This window comes from Phacochoerus africanus, chromosome X (assembly GCF_016906955.1).
Source record: "Phacochoerus africanus isolate WHEZ1 chromosome X, ROS_Pafr_v1, whole genome shotgun sequence".
NCBI lineage: Eukaryota > Metazoa > Chordata > Mammalia > Artiodactyla > Suidae > Phacochoerus > Phacochoerus africanus.
In genome coordinates, this window is record NC_062560.1 from 100,978,067 (window position 1) to 100,999,838 (window position 21,772).

The 21,772-nt window shown below is 43.9% G+C and overlaps 1 pseudogene; it reads right to left on the reverse strand.

Annotated features, from left to right (window-relative positions):
* Positions 1 to 1,892: 1,892 nt before the first annotated feature.
* LOC125118107 (60S acidic ribosomal protein P1-like) overlaps positions 1,893 to 21,772 on the reverse strand; it is a 73,706-nt pseudogene continuing 53,826 nt past the window's right edge.

Consider the following 21,772-nt stretch of genomic DNA (forward strand, 5'->3'; position numbering starts at 1 on the left):
AGACCAATGTAGGTTAATAAATTGCTCAAAAAAAGCCATCAGAACAAGGCAGGCTTGCCTGACTAAGTGGAGGCAAGAGAATTGCCTCAGGTCGTTGGGTGAGGGATGGGATAAGGTCTGCATTCAGATTCAGACCAAGGGCAGGAGTTTGAGGACCGCCCTTCTGCTGATTTGAAAACACACCTTACCGGATACCAAGAAGGAGATAGTACTCCCAGAAAGGAAGAGGCGGTCTTTTCTGATCCCCATGCCCCTTGGAGGATAAAACTGTAGCCCACCAGATCCTCGGGGCAGAGCCTCCTTGCTTGCCCGCTTCCACCTCTCACAAGCGTCCTATCTTAATAAATCTATTTTCTTCCTATTGCTTTGTCTCTTGCTGAATTCCTTCTGCACCGAGACATGAAGAACCTGAATCTCAGTGAGTCCAGACACTGGGCGAGTGATTCTAATTTAAAACCACAGGTTCAAGTCCCAGTCTGGGTTTAGGCTGGGTTTAAGTCCCAATCTGGGTACTGGCTAGGTTCAGGCCGTTAGTGCTGTCAGTTTCACTGTGGCCCAGGTAAACTGCGCCTCCAGGTACGCTGACTCTTGGCAGAACTGCTCTTCAAGAGTCCTGAGGTGCATACGGGGTCATAGGCTGGGTTCCTGGAACAATATATGTATCTGCCTAAAGGCACCATTTCTCACCCCACCTGAGACCCTACCGAGACCATTGGCACATGTATCCAACACAGTTCTCACCAAAAAGACATAAAATAATACAAATACTGCCAATAATAATGACAATAATAGGTAACACGTCTGTAGCACTTCCTACAGTGACAAGAACTGTTCTAAGCTCTTTACCTCTATTAAATCATGTAATCCTCACATGAGGTAAATACTGCTATTACTGCCCATTTCACAGATGAGGACGCTGCGGCACAGAGAAAGAAGAAAACTTGCTCGGGGTTTCACAATTAGTACATGGCAAAGCTGCACTTCCAACCCAAGCTATCTGGCTTCAGAGTCTTTGCTTTTAGCATCTATACTATACTGCCAATCCGCAGAGCAAGAGGCAAAGGACTAAGCTGTATCACCCACGTTGCCCCAGGTTGCATGGAACCTATAGGCCAGATAGCCAGGGCTCTTCTCAGAAGAACACAGACTAGGACAACAACTACATGGTCTGATTTGAAAAGAACTGGGCACAATATCCCGCCTAAAAGTATCTCCCATCTTTTGCAAAAATTTCTACCATTAAAAAGTTGCAGAGAAAAAAAAGAAGTCATGGAGTTCCCATCATGGCCCAATGGAAATGAATCTAACTAGCATCCATGAGGACGCAGGTTCGATCCCTGGCCTTGCTCAGTGGGTTAAGGATCTGGCGTTGCCGTGAGCTGTAGTGTAGGTTGCAGATGTAGCTTAGATCTGGCGTATGGAAGTTCCCAGGCTAGGGGTCTAATCGGAGCTACAGCTGCTGGCCTACACCACAGCCACAGCAACATGGGATCTGAGCTGTGTCTGCGACCTACACCACAGCTCACGGCAATGCTGGATCCTTAACCCCTTGAGTGAGGCCAGGGATCGAACCTGCAACCTCGTGGTTCCTAGTCGGATTCCTTTCTGCTGCGCCACGACAGGAACTCCTCTTGCAGGAATTTAATGGAAGCAAGAGTTTAATGAATGCAAAAGGACAATACTATGTGAAAGGCACAGTGCCCCCTCTCCCAGGCGAGTGGATGCTACAGGTACAGCAGCAGGGAGCCGAAGGTGAAAGGGGCACCAAGATGGAGGACAAGGACATGGAAAAGTATGGCAGAAGGTAAAAGAAAGATAGTCTTTGCTTTACTCTTTTTTTTTTTTTTTCAGCAAGGAGCTCAGCTTTTTATTACTGAATGTGTTACAGAAGTTTAGTGAAAAAGACCAAAGCCCATATCATCACCAGTCTCCTCAGATTCTTCTTTCTCACTTCTACTTTCTTCTCCTCAGCTGGGGCGGTGGTGGTGGCTGGGGCAGGACCTCCTGCTGGTGCAGCAGCAGCTGCTGGGGCAGGTCCACCAGCCCCCACATTGCAGATGAGGCTCCCGATGTTGACTTTGGCCAGAGCCTTTGCAAACAAGCCTGGCCAGCATGGCTCAGCATTTACACCTGCTGCTTTAATGAGGGCATTGATCTTATCCTCCGTGACTGTCGTGCAGGATGAGGGCAGAGTAGATGCAGGTGAGCTTCGAGACTGGAGGCCATGGTGCGGACGAATGCTAGGTGGGGACTGCCGGGCGTGGTGCTAGTTGCCAGATGAAGTGAGGGCCTCACCGCAACATGGCCTTAACTTCCTCAGAAGGACTGAGCCCCTTAGCAGCAGCCGCGGAAAGCAGTCTTTGCTTTACTCTTTTGCAGAAAACACTATAACCATGGTAGAGGTAACTAGTATTTATTTATTTTATTTTATTTTTTATTTTTTGGCCACCCTGAGGCATACAGAGTTGCCACCAGGCTAGGGTTCAAATCTGAGCCGAAGTCTCTACCTGGGTTGCAGCTGTGGCAACACTGGATCCTTAATCCACTGTGCCAGATTGGGGATTGAACCTGCATCGCAGCACTCCCAAGATGCCGTTGATCCCGTTGAGCCACAGCAGGAACTCCAGAAGTAACTATTATTTAAGCAGCTATTCTGTGCTATACACGTGGAATATACAGAGGAAAGGCATGCATCCCAGGCTCAAAAGCTTGCAGTACAATGGGGGAGATGGGCAAGTAAAGAGATAAGAGTCTCTGCCGAGGCCTAAGCACATCTAGGGGAATATCGTTTTGTAAGAAATCTCTTTCTTTGGTCATCGATTTGTCCCATCAAGGCCTTGAGTAAAACATGATTATAATAAAGCAGTTTAAATTTATGTGCCAATGCTTTGTTTGAAATATAAATTGTGATGGGCTACTTTTTTCTGCCCATTTTTTAAACTTTTTTTTTTTTTGGTCGTGTCCATGGCATATGAAAGTTCCGGGCCAGGGATCAAACCCAAACCATATCAGTGACCCAAGCCACAGCAGTGACAACACTGAGTCCTTAACCCGATGTGCCACCAGGGAACTCTGTCATTTTTTATACTTTTTTATTGGACTATAACATGCATACAATAAAGTGCACAAATCTTAGGTGAATGGTTCAATAAATTTTTACTTATGTATACACTGAAGTAACTACCGCCTGATCAAGATATAATAACACACCAGATGCTTCCCTTGTGCAATAAGATCAATCACAACTCTATGACAATGAGGTAACCACTATTTTGATTTTCATGTAGGCTTTTTTTTAAGTGCTGGTGAGTTATATTTGTTTGGAGAACTCTAGCCTCTAAACGCTGGATCTCCCCTGATGCACTTCAATGGTCCAGCCACTGAATATTTTGTCACCCTCCACGTGCTTAGGCTACCCGGACCCTACTTGTCTGGCTACCCCTCCTTCCCAATGGCCATTAAGACAATACCCAGGAGTTCCCGTGGTGGCGCAGTGGTTAACGAATCCGACTAGGAACCATGAGGTTGCGGGTTTGGTCCCTGCCCTTGCTCAGTGGATTAACCATCCGGCGTCGCCGTGAGCTGTGGTGTAGGTTGCAGACGCGGCTCGGATCTGGTGTTGCTGTGGCTGTGGTGTAGGCCGGCATCTGCAGCTCCGATTCAACCCCTAGCCTGGGAACCTCCATATGCCGCAGGAGCGGCCCAAGAAATAGCAACAACAACAACAACAACAATAACAACAACAACAAAAGACAAAAAAAAAAAAAAAAGACAATACCCAGTATTCACCAAAAGGAGGAACATCCCAAGCAACAGAACATAAATAGAGCCTGTACCATGATGGGAACCTACAGACAAAAGGTTATCATTTTGCTAGATGGCCACGAAAGCACTCATCCTTGCTGAGAGTCCATGGGCTATTATTAGGACAGCTCCACTTAACCTGAGACCCTGCTAACAGCATGCCTTACTTGGAACAGAAATAAAATGTCACCCTTACTCCCCCTCTTGGTTAGGAAATGTACCCTTATCTTCCCCAACAGAACTCAGGAGAATGGAAGGTATTATCAAAGCCTGCTTGTCCTCTATCCCTAGGCTGGGAATCTGTGTCCCACTCTAGAGATGCACTCACCTAACAAGAAAGACTTCTCCTTGCTTCATCTCTAAAACTAGGAAATGAGTATTTAATCAAATCCAATAACACCATAGAAGCAATCATTACTATAATGAAGGTCCATTCATGGCACCATGGCAAACTAGAGGAAGGAGAATCTGAGTTATGGAAAACCTTCTGGAGGAAGCTGGGCTTAAGTTGACTTAGAAAAGGAAACAGCCTCAGCACAGGCTTGACTATATCAAAGGACATGGTATTATCAGTCGATTCATGTAGCCCAGTGTTGCTGAATGAAAAAAAGGATGGATATGCAGAGAGATGAACCTAGAGAAAAAGGTAAAGATCATGCAGGGCCATATGTGCCCTAAAAGAAGTACTACAAGCAATGAAGAACCACTAAATAATTCTGAGCTGAGAGTGACCCAATTCGATTTACATATTTTTTAAAAAATTACTCTGCTAGCAGTGTGGAGAGCTTAATAGGATAGCGGTGAAACTGAAGACTACTGAAATGATCCGTGGGACATGATGGGGTACCAATAAGACATCCAGGTGGAAATATTGCAAAGGACGTTGAAAATGTAGGTCTGGAGCTTAGGAGAGTGATTTGGGCTGAAGGCAGGATTTGGGGCCAGGGCATCATCTCTATGTAAATAGTAGTGGTTTAGGCTGCCTAGGAAGATAATACAGGACAAAATACAAGGTCAAGTTTAGAGCCTTGAGAAACAACAACAATGAAGATTCCGGCCAAAGAAGAGGAGCCAGAGAATGAATTAAGAGGTAAGAGAAAAAAGGAGTTCCCTGATGGCTCGGGGGTTAAGCATTGCAATTGCTGTGTTCTGGTTACTGCTGTGGTGTGGGTTCAGTCCCTGGCCTGGGAACTTCTGTGTGCCATGCATGCAGCCAAGAAAAAAAAAAAAAAAAAAAAAACAAGGACAGAAGATTGTCACAGTAGTTGAAAGAGGGAAGATTTTGCAAGGAGGGGGTAGTGAATATTTCATAAGCTGTAAACTGTTACAAGAAAGATATACATTGGTCTGACAATATGGAGGTCCTTGGTGATGTCAGCGAGAACAGTACCAGTGCGAGATGACGCCGCACTGAGGAGTGAATGGGGAGTGAGGAAGCAGAGGCAGCCAGTTTAGAAGCTTAGCCAGAGTCAGGAAGAAAAGAAATAGAATAATCGGAGAGTGAATCTGCTACAGGCTGAATGTTTGTCTCTCCCTGCAAATTCCTACATTGAAATCCTAACCCCCAAGGTGATGGTATTTTGAGGCAGGTGATTAGATCATGAGGGCAGTCGTCATGAATGGGATTAGTGCCCTTCTTATAAAAGAGGCCCTTGGAGTTCCCGTGGTGGCGCAGTGGTTAACGAATCCAACTAGGAACCATGAGGTTGTGGGTTCGGTCCCTGGCCTTGCTCAGTGGGTTAACGATCCGGCATTGCTGTGAGCTGTGGTGTAGGTTGCAGACGCGGCTCGGATCCCGAGTTGCTGTGGCTGTGGTGTAGGCTGATGGCTACAGCTTCAATTCGACCCCTAGCCCGGGAACCTCCATATGCCGAGGGAGCGGCCCAAGAAATAGCAAAAAGACAAAAAAAAAAAAAAAAAAGAGGCCCTTAAGGAGTTCCCATTGTGGCTCAGTGGTTAAAAAAAAACAAAACAAAAAAACCCTAATGGTATCCATGCTGCTGTGAGCTGTGGTGTAGGTCGCAGACATTCCTCGGATTGGGTGTTGCTGTGGCTGGAGCTGTGATTCAACCCCTAGCTTGAGAACTTCTATATGCCGCACATGTAGCCCTAAAAAGACCAAAAAAAAAAAAAAAAAAAAAAGACCCTCAAGAGCTCTTTTTCCCCTTCTGCCATGTGAGGACACAAGAAGACATCCATGTAAGAGCCACAAAACAAGTCCAACATAAAGGTTTTTCTTAGGGTCAGAGCAGCTCCCTGAACTCTCTAAGTGGAACAGAAAAAATAAATATATCAATAATGCATTTATCATTTGCTATAAATGTAGAGAAATGAATGGAAAGTTAGATTGCTACAAAAATCGTTTGTTTATGCCTTTTTTTTTTTTTTGTATTTTTAGGGCCACACCCGCGGCATATGGAGGTTCCCAGGCTAGGGGTCTAATCGGAGCTGTAGCCAACGGCCCACACCACAGCCACAGTCACTCCAGATCCAAGCCGTGTCTTCGATCTACACCACAGCTCACAGCAACGCTGGATCCTTAACCCACTGAGCAAGGCCAGGGATCGAACCTGCAACCTCATGGTTCCTAGTTAGATTTGTTTCCACTGCGCCACAACAGGAACTCCTTTAAGCCTTTATTTTTAATATCCATGAAGTTAAATAAAAACACACAACCTGTGTTAAGGTAAGATACAAATGATTACTGCCCCTAGGATTTTGCCAAATTGATGGGCATATAGATAACATTTTTAAAAAATCCCTCATGGTAGCAATTTACTAACTAATGGCCCCTAAATTAACAGAATACTTTTTTTTCAATTAGCCTCCACTCCTTTATCAATTTTGCTTTTTTAAAAATGATTTTCATTTTTTCCATTATAGCTGGTTTACAGTGTTCTGTCAATTTTCTACTGTACAGCAAAGTAACCCAGTCGCACATACATATATACATTCTTTTTCTCACATTATCCTCCATCATGCTAACATAATACTTCTTAAGCACATTTTCTCCCCAAGTACACTGAAACATCTTAAACATCTGCACAATGTGCACTTGGAAGCTAGGTTATTAAAGCTTAGAGCTGAAACACTCATGAAAGAGTTATATGGTTGGCCAATAAATGTTGGGTACCTACTATGAGCCAGCCATTGCTCTAGTTATTGGATGTTAACCAAAAATAGATGTGTTGATGTGTGTAATTCCTTCTGGAACCCCATTACCACCGTCAGAAGAACCACTGCCATCTCCAAACTATTTGGCTGTGTGGCCATGTCTATGCTACAGCCACATTGGCCTTACAGTATGAGAGACATGGAACAGAGTTGGAGGGACCGTGAAGGATCAGCAGCCTATCCTATCCCATTTCACGGATGGCAAAGTTGAGGTATTGAGAAGTTTAAAACAAATTTTTAGAGCCGGGACTAGAATCCAGAACCAAAATTCTGACTCAGTGCTTGCTCTACCAATGAAAATCACAACAATAAAACACGTCTCTCCCCAACACCCACAATTGCCTCCACCTCTTTAGATCAGTTTTTCAATAATCAGTTCTGCACTTTCCCCTAAAATAAATAGCAAAGTTTCTATGACCCGTGGGCACTTGGCCCAGATTTAAAACATGGAGCTTAACGAGCACAAACATCTCTCATCAGCGGGTGGGGCAGGGTGGAGGGGGACATTTGGCAGAGATCGCCTAGCTTTGGGCATTGAGCTAAAAACATCCAAAATTCCAGGAAGATATTGGGGATGTTTTATCTCTACTGTCTGGCTGCTAGGGAGGAGAATGTGTCGACTTTCTATTCAGAAATTTTAATTAAATTGTGGCCTATGGCAAAATAGAAAGACATTAAAATCAAACGCTAGTATCTCTTTGTTTATTTTATGGGCTCTCATCTCTAACTAGTTCTCACTGAAATAATTAAATGTCTTTTCAGCAAATGGACTGCTCAGGCTGTTTAGTTTAATGTTTCTTACAACCTGGCAAGTAAGTGCTTTATAATTCAGTTGATTTCTGCTCTTCCCCACCCCACTACATATGTTCTTTTCTCCCCTTCTCTGCACACAGGATGACTTGAAGATTTCTGCAGATCAGAGTGGCTTTAATGCATCGATAGGCCAAAGCATCCTCAGACAGACTGGCGGAGAGTGTAGGAGGCTGAGCACATTGCATTTGACATTAATGGGTCACAGGCGCTTCTAGATTGAAATTGGCGCAGGGGTCGAGGACACACAGTGTAGTCCATGAGGTCTCTTGATCTGATAGTGATGTATGAAATCTCCTATTTACTGACCTATTATATTGCATGAAAGGAAAGTTGCTTTTCAAAAAGTATAGAATCCATATGGGGGAGGAGGCAGCAGAATTTACCTGAGGAGTATGTGTGTGTTTGGGGGGATGCTGCTCTTCTTTTTAGTAAAACAAAATTGATGAACACTTTGGGGATAAAAGACAAAGCCCAGGGCATAGGCTGAAATGGAGAGATTTAGCCAGAGGGGGACTAATTGCCTACATAGGGTATATCTTTCTAGGGATAAAGAGATTGATTATCAGGCATATTTATTTATTTGCTTCCTCTGAACAGAGCCCCACCCCAGAAATAGGAGATGGAAATGGGGAGTAAGAAGAGAGGAAACTGGAGTACCTGCCGTGGCACAGTGGGTTAAGGATCTGGCTTTGTCTGAGGCTGCATGGGTTCAATCCCCAGTCCAAGCTCAGTGGGTTGAGGATCCAATATTACCACAGCTGTGGTGTGGGTTGCAGCAGTGGCTTGGATTCGATCCCTGGCCTGGGAACTTCCATAGACCGCAGGTGTGGCCAGGAGAAGAAAAAGGGGGAAAAAGAAGAAAGGAAACTAACTTTGTAATTCTAATAGCTAACTTTGAATGAGTGTTTACTGTGTTTTTCCAGGCACTGGACTAGGTGCCTTCCCCATTATCTCATGTAATATTCCCAACAGTCCTATGAACTAGGGGCCATTAGTCTCCCCATTTTACAGATCTGAAAATCGTGGTTTAGCAGTATTAAATGACTTACCGAAGTTTTCATTGCTACCAAGTGGTAGACTTGGCACTCATATTTGTCATCCCTGTCCGCCTCCAAATGAAAAGGGAAAATGGTGCGAATATTTAAAATCTGGGCTCACCTCACCTGAATAATAATGCCAGTGGTAATGCCAGTGAAAGGGGATGCATAGTGGGTACTTTTTATGTGCCCCGCATTGTGCTAAGCACTTTATACAGGTCAGTTCATTTAATCCTCATAACAGCTTCTGGGGGGAAATATCTGTAGCCACTTCATTTTGCAAATGAAAAAACAGAGTCTTTGAGGCTAAGTAACTTGTCCAATTTGACGTAGCTAGGTAGTGGAAAAACTGTAGTGGAAAAGCAGACTCCCACAGCATCATGGGACATCAGGGCCTAAGGAGAGATCAAATGACCAGTATGACATTCTTTCTAGTGGGATGTGGGATTTTAGAATTCTGATATTTGATTGACAAATTTTATATTGCTCCCCATTCTATGCTATGATCTATCCTGAAAAAGTAAGCCTTGGGATACTTATGCTTCACACAGCAGAGACCTAAAGTCAAGATATATTAGGTGAATTAATGGATGAATGGAGTCTAATCGGTAATTTGCAATTTTTTCATTCTGTGGCCCTGTAAACTCCCTGTCTCTATGATGAGTTGAATCCCTTTTTTTTTTTTTTTTTGGGCCTTTTTGTCTTTGTCTTTTGTGTGTGTGTGTGTGTGTGTGCCTTTGTCTTTTTAGGGCCGCACCTGAGGCATATGGAGGTTCCCAGGCTAGGGGTCCAATTGGAGCTACAACTGCAGGTCTACACCACAGCCACAGCAATGCACGATCTGAGCCGAGTCTGTGACCTACACCACAGCTCACGGCAACACTGGATCCTTAACCCACTGAGCGAGGCCAGGGATCAAACCCACGTCCTCATGGATGCTAGTCGGTTTATTAACCGCTGAGCCATGATGGGAACTTCCATGTTGAATCCTTTTATATGAGTTTTTTGTTGCTATTGTGTTTCTGTCTTGGGGGGTGGGGGTAGGGGGTTGCCAATGCCTGTGGCATGCAGAAGTTCCTGGGCCAGGGATCAAAAATGCACCACAGCAGTGACAATGCCAGATCTATAACCTACTGAGACACATGGGAACTCCTACATGAGTTTTGAATGCACCAAAGATTTGAATAATAAAAGGTAACGAATAAGAGAAAGGGCCTAATTGCCCTCGGATAAATGGAAGGTGGAAAGATAAAAAGGAAATAGCTCTCCCAAGGCTCTCATGGCCTTGGGAAGGAGAAATCTGCTGTGGGCACCAGGCATCCAGGGAAGAAAGAATGCAAAGAGGAAGGATGGTATGGGAGCTAAAAGGGAACTGATATTTTCTTGCTTTTTTTTTTTTTCTTTTTAGGGCCACACCCACAGCATATGGAGGTTTCCAGGCTAGGAATCGAATCAGAGCTACAGCTGCCAGCCTACACCACAGCCACAGCAACTTGGGTTCCAAGCCATGTCTGTGACCTGCACCACAGCTCACGGCAACACCGGATCCTTAACCCACTGAGCGAGGCCAGGGATCGAACCCACAACCTCGTGGTTCCTATTGGGATTCGTTTCCACTACACCATGATGGGAACTCCAAAAGGGAACTAATATTTTCTATATTTACTATGTACTAGGTCTTTTTATATACCGTAACTCATTTAATCCTATCAACTATGCTGGGAGGCAGGGGATGTTATCTCCATTTTATAAATAAGAAAACCGAGGCTCATAAATAACTTCCACAAAGTCTCACACGTAGGAAGTGGTTGAGTTGAGGTTCCATCTCTGGTCTGATGCTTTTTAGAACATTCTCGGCCTCATCAAGAATGAGGGCTAAAAAAAACACAAGGGCATTTTAACTGAGTGAGGAAAATAAAATATTTCAGGTTTAGAAAGACAAAAGATATGGCAAAGAACTTGTAGAAAGGCCCAGACCAAGAAAAATGAGATTTGTGGAAGCTGGAAGACAGACTCTGAATAAGATAATCTAGGAAAGAGGTAAAGCCTGGATTCCAGATTCACTACTGTGTTACCCATATTTCCTCCCCTGGTAATTATAGCAACTCAATGTGGAGCAAAAGCGTGACATCTGTAGCCAGGTAGACAAACCAGAGCCAGCCATGCGAGATGGTGGGAAATAAAGATAATAGTACTCCCAAGATGCCTGCTTAGAGACTTTTCCTCACCCTTTGGATGGCAAAAGGGAATGGCAGGGCATGCTGCCAGCCCCCGTCTTCCTCCTCACCCCTTCTGACTTGACTCCTGATAATCTGGTCTTATGTATACAGCTACCAATAATTAAGTTTTTTGAAGGCTCACAGCTTTTGGTTTTCTTAGCAAGTCAAATCGAGGCCTAGAAAATAAACGCTGTTTCCTGTATCTCAAATACCCACTCTACTGACGTTATTCCACATCTCCAAGAAGCACGTCAAGACAAGATTACACATGGAAAGACTTTGTTAGGAGAAACGATTGTGTGAAAGAGAATAGAGAGGGAGCTGTGATGGAGCCTGACCCTTAGGGAGGGAGGAGGAAGTTGGATGGAAGCAGTCCAGACTACCGCGAAGTCTCAGGAAACTTTTGGAAGACCCTGAGTCAAAGTTGGCCAACAAATGCGTCCATATATCTGCCTTAGTATTGCCACCGTATGCCATCATGGGAGGGAACAGCCCAAGGGAAGTGCCAGCTGAGGCCCTTAGCCAGTTTTGCTCCCTATTACAGATGGCCTTCCAGGAACACCCTAATGGGCCCCCACACAACCCTGGCCTCATCTATTCATAAGTACTTCTGCAAATCTCAGCTCCAGCTTTTTTCTTTTCCTTTCTTTTCTTTTATGGCCAAACCCACAGCATATGGAAGTTCCTGGGCCAGGGATTGAATTTAAGCCACAGCCGCGACCTACACTGCAACAGCAGCAACACCAGATCCTTTAACCCACTGCACCAGGCCAGAGATCAAACCTGCGCCTCCACAGTGACCCAGGCTGCTGTAGTCAGATTCTTAACCTATAGCACCACAGTGGGAACTCCCATCTTCTTTTTTAAGGGGGAGCCTTTCCTGACTCCAACTCCACTCCTATTTGAGGCAAACTTACTTTTTGATATGCTTTCATAAAACATGTTTCTTTCCTTCAGAGAGAATTGGTATTGATTTGTACTTATATGTTCATATCTATGATTATTAGATTAATGGCTGTCTCTCTTGCTAAATTTTAAACTCCATGAGAGCAGGGACCATGGCTGTCTTACACATTGTTTTATCCTTAGCGCTTCCATCACTCAATGAATATTGAGTAGTAGACAATGAATATATTTTGAATGAATGGATATGAATGAATAAATGTCAAAGACTAGATATGAGTTATATAATCAATTCTAATCCCAAACCTACTGGAAACTATATAAGGCCCAGAACTAGGATGAAGGGAAGACAGCTTGAAGAGGTGAGAGTGAATAGGGAGAGTGAATAGGTAGGTTCAAGGTAAGGATGCCAACAGAAGATTCTTAAGCTGACATAAGCAAATAGAAGCTGTGGCTAGTGCCCACTAAGCCGAACTGAGATTCATGTTAGGTAAATTAAAAAAAGAGAGAGAGAGAGTGGGGTGTTCCCTTTGTAGCTCAGTGGTTAATGAACCCAACTATGATCCATGAAGATGCGGGTTCAATCCCTGGCCCCGATCAGTAGATTAAGGATCAGGCATTGCCGTGTGCTGTGGTGTGGGTTGCAGACTCGGCTCAGATCCGATGTTGCTGTGGTTGTGGCGTAGGCCAGCGGCTACAGCTCCAATTAGATCCCTAGCCTGGGAACCTCCATATGCCGCGGGTGTGGTCATAAAAAGACAAAAGCCAAAAAAAAAAAAAAGAGAGAGAGAGAGTGAATGGGAGTGAGACAGCCACTTGGGGAGTGAGACAAGTCATGAACGTAAACCAAATGAGTGCTCCCTTACTTGATAAAGCACACCAGTCCAGGAAACGTAGGCTCAGGGCTGTTGCAGACCCCCAAAGAGCCGGGGCAGTGTAAACCAAGGCGAGGTAGGAGCCCAGTCACACCCAATAGCCGCAAGGACTTCTCCTGCGAAGTGAGGTTGTGTCAACAAGGCCTGTAGGTCTTGGCCAGGTTTTTAGTTCAGTTCCTCTCTTTCGGCCTCTCCTAACGTTAAAGGGCCCATCTTCTCTGATGACTAGGGCTGGGATTACGTGGTGTTAGTCACTGTCTAACAACTCCATCTGCTGACAGCCTGACAGTCCTTTAAGGCCACTTGGAATTTTACCACTCTAAGCCTAGGCTTTTTTCCTTTTAAAAAAGGGGATAACATTTAATCTCCAAAGATGAGTAGATTAGGATTAGAAAGAATTATATGAGATTACTTATAATAATATGTAATGGGCTCTAATGTGGTTCCTTGCAAACTCTCATGATTTTTACAACAAAATATAAAATCAAACTTAAAAAAATCTCCCCTATGACTCCACTGTTGAAGAAAAATGGCTTTGGACACTCAATATGCACAAAATCTTTAGAAAATCTGGTTAAAATGGCTAACCCCTGATCTAATTGACCTGGTATTGGCCTGTATGTCAGAAGATGTAAATCACAGAATTCTAGGATCTCTCAGCTGAGGGGAGGCCCTTCAGAATGAGTCCTGTTTGCATCACTGATTGTCAAGATCCTGTGTGTCCGGGCATCATCACAGAATTTTATTAAGGGGGACATTAGAAGACCATGGCTAAAATTTACTGTCTGCTCACTTGCTAGTGCAAAATGTGAATTTATCCCACAGCCAAGTGTAACAGGGATAAAGCTAATTTCAGCCTGGGACTAAGGTATAAACTCATACATATCTGTTAGAAGAATTATGCTGTATCATTAGGGTAATGAGTCAGCCAAAGCGACTGAAAATCACATAGTTAATCTCTTCTAATTTCTGATTGTGGTTGAGTGGTTATACGTCCTAAAAGTCCAGAGTCTTGTTCTATTCTTGTCTGTTTTACTGACTCACTGTGTTGAGGGTACTAACTCACTTAACGGCTCCGTGTCTCTGTCATCATCTGTAAAATCTGGGCTACAAACACTTAACTGTGTACAAAGCCATTTTTACTTCATCAGTGTCACTCTCAGCATAACACACCACCTCCTCAGTCAAAACAATAATGCTTTTGTTAAAACGCATTAACTCCAAGGATAGACTTCAATTGAGTTTGAGGATTATTTCTTGAAGCCTAGCACAATGGAAACATGAGTCAGAATAAAACACAAAATAAAATTACCATCCTAAAATGGTGATTCGTAAACACCGGTCCACAGACTTTCATTAGTCTGTGACAATGTTTTCACAAGGCAAGATGTAAAAATAAAAACAAAACAAACAAAAAAACCCAGAATGTTTCCTGACTAAATTTATGTTCAGTTTAAAAGAATTTCTTTACTACAAATCTCTCATGAGTATTTCTGTTACAGTTTCTTTTCTTGGCACTGAAATGTTCCTTATTTTTTGGTGGCAATTGTCCTTTCTTAACACCCTCACTTAACAAAACAAAAAAATGGCAGGAGTTCCCTTTGTGGCTCAATGGGTAAAGAACCTGACTGGTATCCATGATGTGGGGTGGATCCCTGCCTTGCTCAGTGAGTTAAGGATCCAGCATTGCTGAAAGCTGCAGTGTAGGTTGCAGATGCAACTCAGATCTGGTGTTGCTGTGGCTTTGGCGTAGGTCTGCAGCTACAGCTCTGATTCCACCCCCAGCCTGGGAACTTACGCTGCAGGTGCGGCCCTAAAAATATATACATATATATTCAACAACTGAAACACACACACACACACACACACACACACACACACACACACGTTGTTGTTGAATAAGTAAATAAAGCATCAAATGAAACAAATATAGATTCAAGTAATACCTAGCCAGTAGCTACCAGAGAGAGAAAAAAAAAGATGACGGATAAGCAAGAGGAGGATTTTCACTCTGGTAAGAATAACATGGAAAAGGGCTTCTCTTATTAATTTTTCTCTTCAAATAGTGGTAATTACTGAGTATTATGCCCTCAGCCTAGGAAAAGCCTGTAGCTCATTTATCTCTCTTGCCAAGAGGAAATAAAAGAAGTGGTCAGAGGAAACTGGAAATATTTAGGAAATTATTTAGACTTATAGAAGATAGGGACAGAGACTAGAAATCATCTACCCCATTCCTTACAATTTACCGATGAGGAAACTGGCTCAGAAAAACTTGCCCAAGTTGCCCATGCTTTGGGGTTTGGACCATGAGAACATAACCAAGACACTTCTGCCATCTAGCAGCTGTACACCCTAATTGCAGGGTGAAGATTAGCATCCTCTTAAATATTCGAACTAAAAACTTAACAGTTTTAAAAACGTTCAAAGGTCAGAGGAAATGGGCATAAAGACAGTAAATGTTCAAATTGGAATTCATGAAGGAGAGAAGTCTTCTGGGCCAAGTGGGCTGTGGAAGAGCAAAAGTCCAGAGACTAGGAGTTCCCGTCATGGCGCAGTGGTTAACGAATCCGACTAGGAACCATGAGGATGCGGGTTTGATCCCTGGCCTTGCTCAGTGGGTTAAGGATCTGGCGTTGCCGTGAGCTGTGGTGTAGGTTGCAGACGCGGCTCGGATCCCGCGTTGCTGTGTCTCTGGCGTAGGCCGGTGGCTACAGCTCCGATTCGACCCCTAGCCTGGGAACCTCCATATGCCACGGGAGCGGCCCAAGAAAAGGCAAAAAGACAAAAAAAAAAAAGTCCAGAGACTGGAGTGGGTATGATGTTTTTGAGTAATGCTGAGAGGCAGTGAGTTATAAGTTACCTGCGAACACACCTACTACCTTCAGGATTTCCCCCCTTTATAGCAGACGGCAGTACTAGATTAGCAAGGAACGCTTATTATTATTATTATTATTTGTCTTTTTGTGATTTCTTGGGCCGCTCCCCGCGGCATATGGAGGTTCCCAGGCTAGGGGTCCTATCGGAGCTGTAGCCACTGGCCTACGCCAGAGCCACAGCAATGAGGGATCCAAGCCGCATCTGCAACCTACACCACAGCTCACGGCAACGCCAGATCCTTAACCCACTGAGCAAGGCCAGGGGCGGAAGCCGCAACCTCATGGTTCCTAGTCGGATTCGTTAACCACTGAGCCACGACAGGAACTCCAAAGAACGCTTATTATTGACCAGCCACTAGCATATGAAACTAGTCTTGCTCAACTGAAGCTCACATTCAAAATTATATCCATGTTATCACCAACAAAGATATACGAACAAAATATAAAATAGCATATGGATTCAATGCAGCATTATTTGTAGTAGCAAGTGACCAGAAATAAACTAAATGTTCATAAATCAGGGATGGCTTGAATAAACTATGGTACATCCACACAATGGGTACCATACAGCTGTTTAAGAAAATAAAAGAATAGGGAAGACTTCTATAAACTGATATGATTTATCTCATATCTATTATTATGGGAAAAAACAAGGGTAAAACAATGCTTGTAGTATGCCACTTTTTGAGTAGCCAACTCTAAAGGGAAACACACATACACTCATCCACTTATATTTTCTCTTTTTAAAATGACTTTTATTTTTTTCCCATTATAGCTGGTTTACAGTTTTCTGTCAATTTTCTACTGTACAGCAAGGTGACCCAGTCACACATACATACATACATTTTTTTTTCTCACATTATCCCCCATCATGTTCCATCATAAGTGACTAGATACAGTGCCTAGTGTTGTACAGCAGGATCTCATTGCTTATCCATTCCAGAGGCAGTAGTTTGCATCTATTAATCCCAGATTCCCAGTCCACTTATATTTTCAAAGAGAAACAAAGGTTGGACTAAAACAATTACTAATAAAGGGGGAGGGAGGGGTCAAGTTAGAAGAGAGAGGGTAGCCTTGAGACTTCCTTAAATATACCTTGTTATATACTTTGACTTTGTAACAAAATTAATCAAAAGGAAAAAACCCTAAAAGTAAAAAGCAAATTGAAGCAAGCTTAACTTTATACTAAATTGGTGACAAACCCACATAGAGAAGAGAATTATTTCAAGTTGACTTTAAAATACAGAAATTTCACTGTATACCCCAAACTGGATATATTCTTCAAACAAATTCTGAACTGCATTCAGTAGTTTTATTGTTAAAGGTAATGTCATTATTTTTAGTTTGGAACAATTATAGGTAACTACGTCAATTCTAAGAACCAAGATGTTCAAAATAAGAGAAAGGAGATAGAAGTATAAATTCGAAGAAGTTAAGTAAAAATCCTTTTTTCTTAAGTTTGAATTGGAAATATCACTATAACTCTCTTTTTTTTTTTTCTTTTTAGAGCCACATCTGAGGCTTATGGAAGTGCCCAGGCTAGGGGTCTAATCAGAGCCACAGCTGCTGGCCTACACCACAGCCACAGCAACACAGGATCCAAGCCATGTCTGTGACCCACACCACAGCTCACGGCAACTCCCGGTCCTTAACCTACTGAGCAAGGCCAGGGATCGAACCTGTGTCCTCAAGGATACTAGTCAGATTCATTTCCACTGAGCCACGACAGGAACTCTTAACTCATTTTTTAAAACAAAAAGGTAATTTCTAGCCTGACCACTGATAAGACCTAGAAGCAATGGCCACCTCATAGCAATAAGCATCCTGGAAAATTGTAATCTCTGAGTATCATTCCTCACTGAATAAAACCAGGATTCCTTAGAGAAATGCCTGACTCCATTTCTGGGGCAGGAGCTGTACTAGATCAGCCTGGGATGTCTCCTTGTGCTAGAAAGCAAGTCATCAACAACTATTATGGTCATGTTAAAAGGCCTCAGGAATTAACGTTAAAGGGGCTCTCACTGGCCTAAAATGGAACAATTTGAGTATCAAAGTGAAAAAATCAGTGTGATTTCCTGAAGCACATGAAATATATACAAATCTATGAATTCGTAATGAGATAATAAAAAAAGGTTAGTCACCATTGGCACTTACTAGGTCACCAAATCATTCTGAAAATAGGTAAAAAGCAAGAATCAAGTAGTTGTCCTACCGTGTCTCCAAGAACTGTATTTCAGGATATTCACATAGTTGAGGGAAATTCCTTCATTAATAGAATTCTGGCTTGGGAGTTCCCTTCGTGGCTCAGTGGTTAACGAACCAGACTAGGATCCATGAGGACATGGGTTCGATCCCTGGCCTCGCTTAGTGGGTTAAGGATCTGGTGTTGCCATGAGCTGTGGTGTAGGTCGCAGACATGGCTCTGGTGTAGGCCAGGCACTGCAGCTCTAATCTGAACCCTACCCTGAGAACCTCCATATGCTGCAGGTGCAGCCCTAAAAAAAAAAAAAAAAATAGAATTCTAGCTTAAAAATGCAGCACAACACTGGAAAATCACCAATCTCCTACCTTTAATGACATAATGGATGCAGGCAATGATCAGCACCAGACCCTGAAATCATTAGGTTAAAGGTTGAAGAGCTTCCTTCGTAACACAGGAATCAGCCCTACACTACCTGGCTCCCTGCTGCTCAATCTTAATATTATAAGTGAGACACCCAGACACAATAAGCCTCCTGATGTGCTGCAATAGGGGATAAGCCACACTATCCAGGAGGGATTCTTAACATAAAAACCAAATCAAATCAAATCTCTTGAGGAAAAAAAAAATAGTCACAAAAACAGAGTTTTATTTGTATTTGATTAAGGAGTGAAAGAGTAAAATAATTTTCACAGCTGGGGCCACCTGACTGCCCACAACCCCACTCCAAGTCTGCCCCAAGCTCAGGAATCAATCCTGTTTACTCATTAAGGGAAAATGGAGGAGCCTGAGTTCTGTAAGTCAAAATGACTACATGCGGTCAACCTGGCTGTTGACCTTGCCGTATATAACACTATGCCTTGTACACGAGAATGAGAATGTGGGGCACTGCATTACATCGGGGCGGTTTGTTTTTCTTTCTTCTTTTTCTCTTCTTCTTCTGTTTTCTTGCTTTGGGTTGTATCCGTGCGGACAGGGGGCGGCAGGGCGGCAGTGCAGGAAAGGAGGCCCGGGCGGAAGGGGGGAAGGGCGAGGGACTGGAGTCGGAGCGGACGGCGGACGGAAGGAACCGGAGGAAAGGAAACGCAAGCTTACGGGACGGAGGACGGGACGGATAGGAAGGAGGACGTACTTAGGCAGGACGCAGAAGGCTTAGGGCCTGACTTCCCTTCCATTCCTTCTTTCATTCCTTTCCTTCCTTCCTTCCTTCCTTCTTCCTCCTCCTTCTTTCTTTCTTTTTCTTTTTTCTTCTTCTTCTTCTTCTTCTTCTTTTTCTTTCCTTTCTCTCTCTCTCTCTCTCTCTCCCTCCCTTTTTCCCTCCCTCCCTCCCTCTCTCTCTCCCCCCACTTTCTTTCTTTCTTTCTTGTCTTTTTAGAGCCCCACTGATGGCATATGGAGGCTCCCAGGCTAGGGGTCCAATTGGAGCCATAGCTGCTGGCCTAAGCCACAGCCACAGCAATGCAGGATCTGAGCCACATCTGAGACCTACACCACAGCTCATGGCAATGCTGGATCCTTAACCCACTGAGCGAGGCCAGGGATCGAACCCATGTCCTCGTGGATACTAGTCAGATTCATTCCCACTGAGCCGCAACGGGAACTCCTGTGCCTAAGTTTCTATCTATTTAATTTCCCTGCTGCCTCAGTTGCTCTGAAACAGGGGCTCTGCTTTGCTCTTACCAGTATTCCTAAAGAAGAGCGCCCTGACCTTAAATCCCAACCTGCACCCTGTTGCTGCTGATCACCAACATGCACCCTCTGTCTTACCAGCTCCCAGGCTGTCTGTTTTTAACTTCTTCCCAGCTTATTAGGCGTTTCTTGGTCTAGGAATCCTGTGTAAATTTGACCTATACTGGTAAAATTTTGATTAAATATCAGACTATGTATTATTAACTCATAATATCTTTTTTTTTTAATCTTTTTAGGGGGCAACCGCAACATATGGAAGTTCCCAGGCTAGGGGTGGAATTGCAGCTGCAGCTGCTGGCCTATGCCACAGCCACCGCAACGCAGGATCCGAGCTGCATCTGCGAACTTCACCTCAGCTTGCGCCAACGCTGGATCCTTAACCCACTGAGTGAGGTCAGGGACCGAACCCTCTTCCTCACAGAGACTATGTGGATCCTTAACCCTCTGAGCCACAACAGGAATTCCAGTAACTCATAACATCCTAAGGCAGGTTGCTGACATTCTGCTTTTGAAATGGAACAAAAACATGTGGAACACTTGTTTCTGGCCCCAGATCATATTTGGGGCAGCACTGCCACAAGCATCCTTAATCTCTGCTCCCTAGATGAGGAATAGCAGCCTCATCCCAGAATTCTGCTGAAAGCTACTTCAAAGTAGTCCCATCCTCTTCAAGCTTTGAATCCTTAGATTCATCTTTTCTCACTGCCTTCGTATCCATCTCTTCCTTCTCCAGTCCACTCCATCCATGGGAATGCTCTTTCCTCTCCCTGCCTTTAAAAGCTCCAGCAACCATGTCAAGCCCCCAGTAGTTGCTCAGTGCTCTGACTCCATGGGTATACCCTTCGCCTGCTTTTTTTTTTTTTTCCAATGATTTTTATTGTAAAGTAAAACAGATAAGGAAAACTACACGGATCATGGCTTATAACCATGATCAGATCAAGAAAATATAGAACTGTATCAATTATCCCAGAAGCCCTTCCATGTGCGCTGCACAGGTCATAAGCTTTATCTGTAATACATAACAACTGACTTTTATAGTAATCACTTCCTTGTCTTAAAAAAAAGTTTTAGGAGTTCCCATCATGGAAACGAATCTGACTCGCCTCCATGAGGATGCAGGTTCGATCCCTGGCCTTGCTCAGTGAGTTAAGGATCCAGCATTGCCGCGAGCTGTGGTGTAGGTTGCAGATGCAGTTCGGATCCCTCATTGCTGTGGCTGTGGCGTAGGCCGGTGGCTACAGCTCCAATTGGACCCCTAGTCTGGGAACCTCCATATGCCGTGGGTGCGACCCTTAAAAAAAAAAACGTTTTGTCATCTACATGTACATCTCTAGACACTATGTTTTAGCCTTGCCTGTTTTAAAAATTAGATCTGTTTTTAAGTTTCTGTTAATCTACAGGTTCTCCTCCATTCCTCTCTCTCCCTTATCCTTTATCTGTGAAACACCCAGGCTATTTTTTTACCTGACATCTTTTTTGTTTGTTTGTTTGTTTTTAAGGGCCGCACCCACAGCATATGGAGGTTCCCAGGCTAGGGGTTGAATCTGACCTGCAGCTGCTGGCCTACACCACAGCCACAGCAATGCCAGATCCAAGCTTCATCTTTTTTTTTTTTAATGAGTTTTATTTTATTTATTTTATTTTTATTTTTATTTTTTGTCTTTTTGCCTTTTTCTAGGGCTGCTCCTGCAGCATATGGAGGTTCCCAGGCTAGGGGTTGAATCGGAGCTGTAGCCACCGGCCTACGCCAGAGCCACAGCAACTCGGGATCCGAGCCGCATCTGCAACCTACACCATAGCTCACGGCAATGCCGGATCCTTAACCCCTTGAGTGAAGCCAGGGAACGAACCCGAACCTGTAACCTCATGGTTCCTAGTCGGATTCGCTAACCACTGTGCCATGACGGAACTCCCAAGCTGCATCTTAAACCCACACCACAGCTCACAGTAGCACCAGCTCCTTAACCCACTGAGCCAGGCCAGGGATCAAACCTGAATCCTTATGGATATTAGTCAGGTTCTTAACCCACTGAGCCACCATGGGAACTCCCCACCTAGGCTATTTTTGATTAATAGTTTCCCAGTCTGGATTTTGCTGGTGGTTATGCCAATCAGTTGGTATCTTAATGAACTTAACTCTGCTTTCCCCACTTGCCCCTCATCTTGCTGGGGCAGGTCGGCA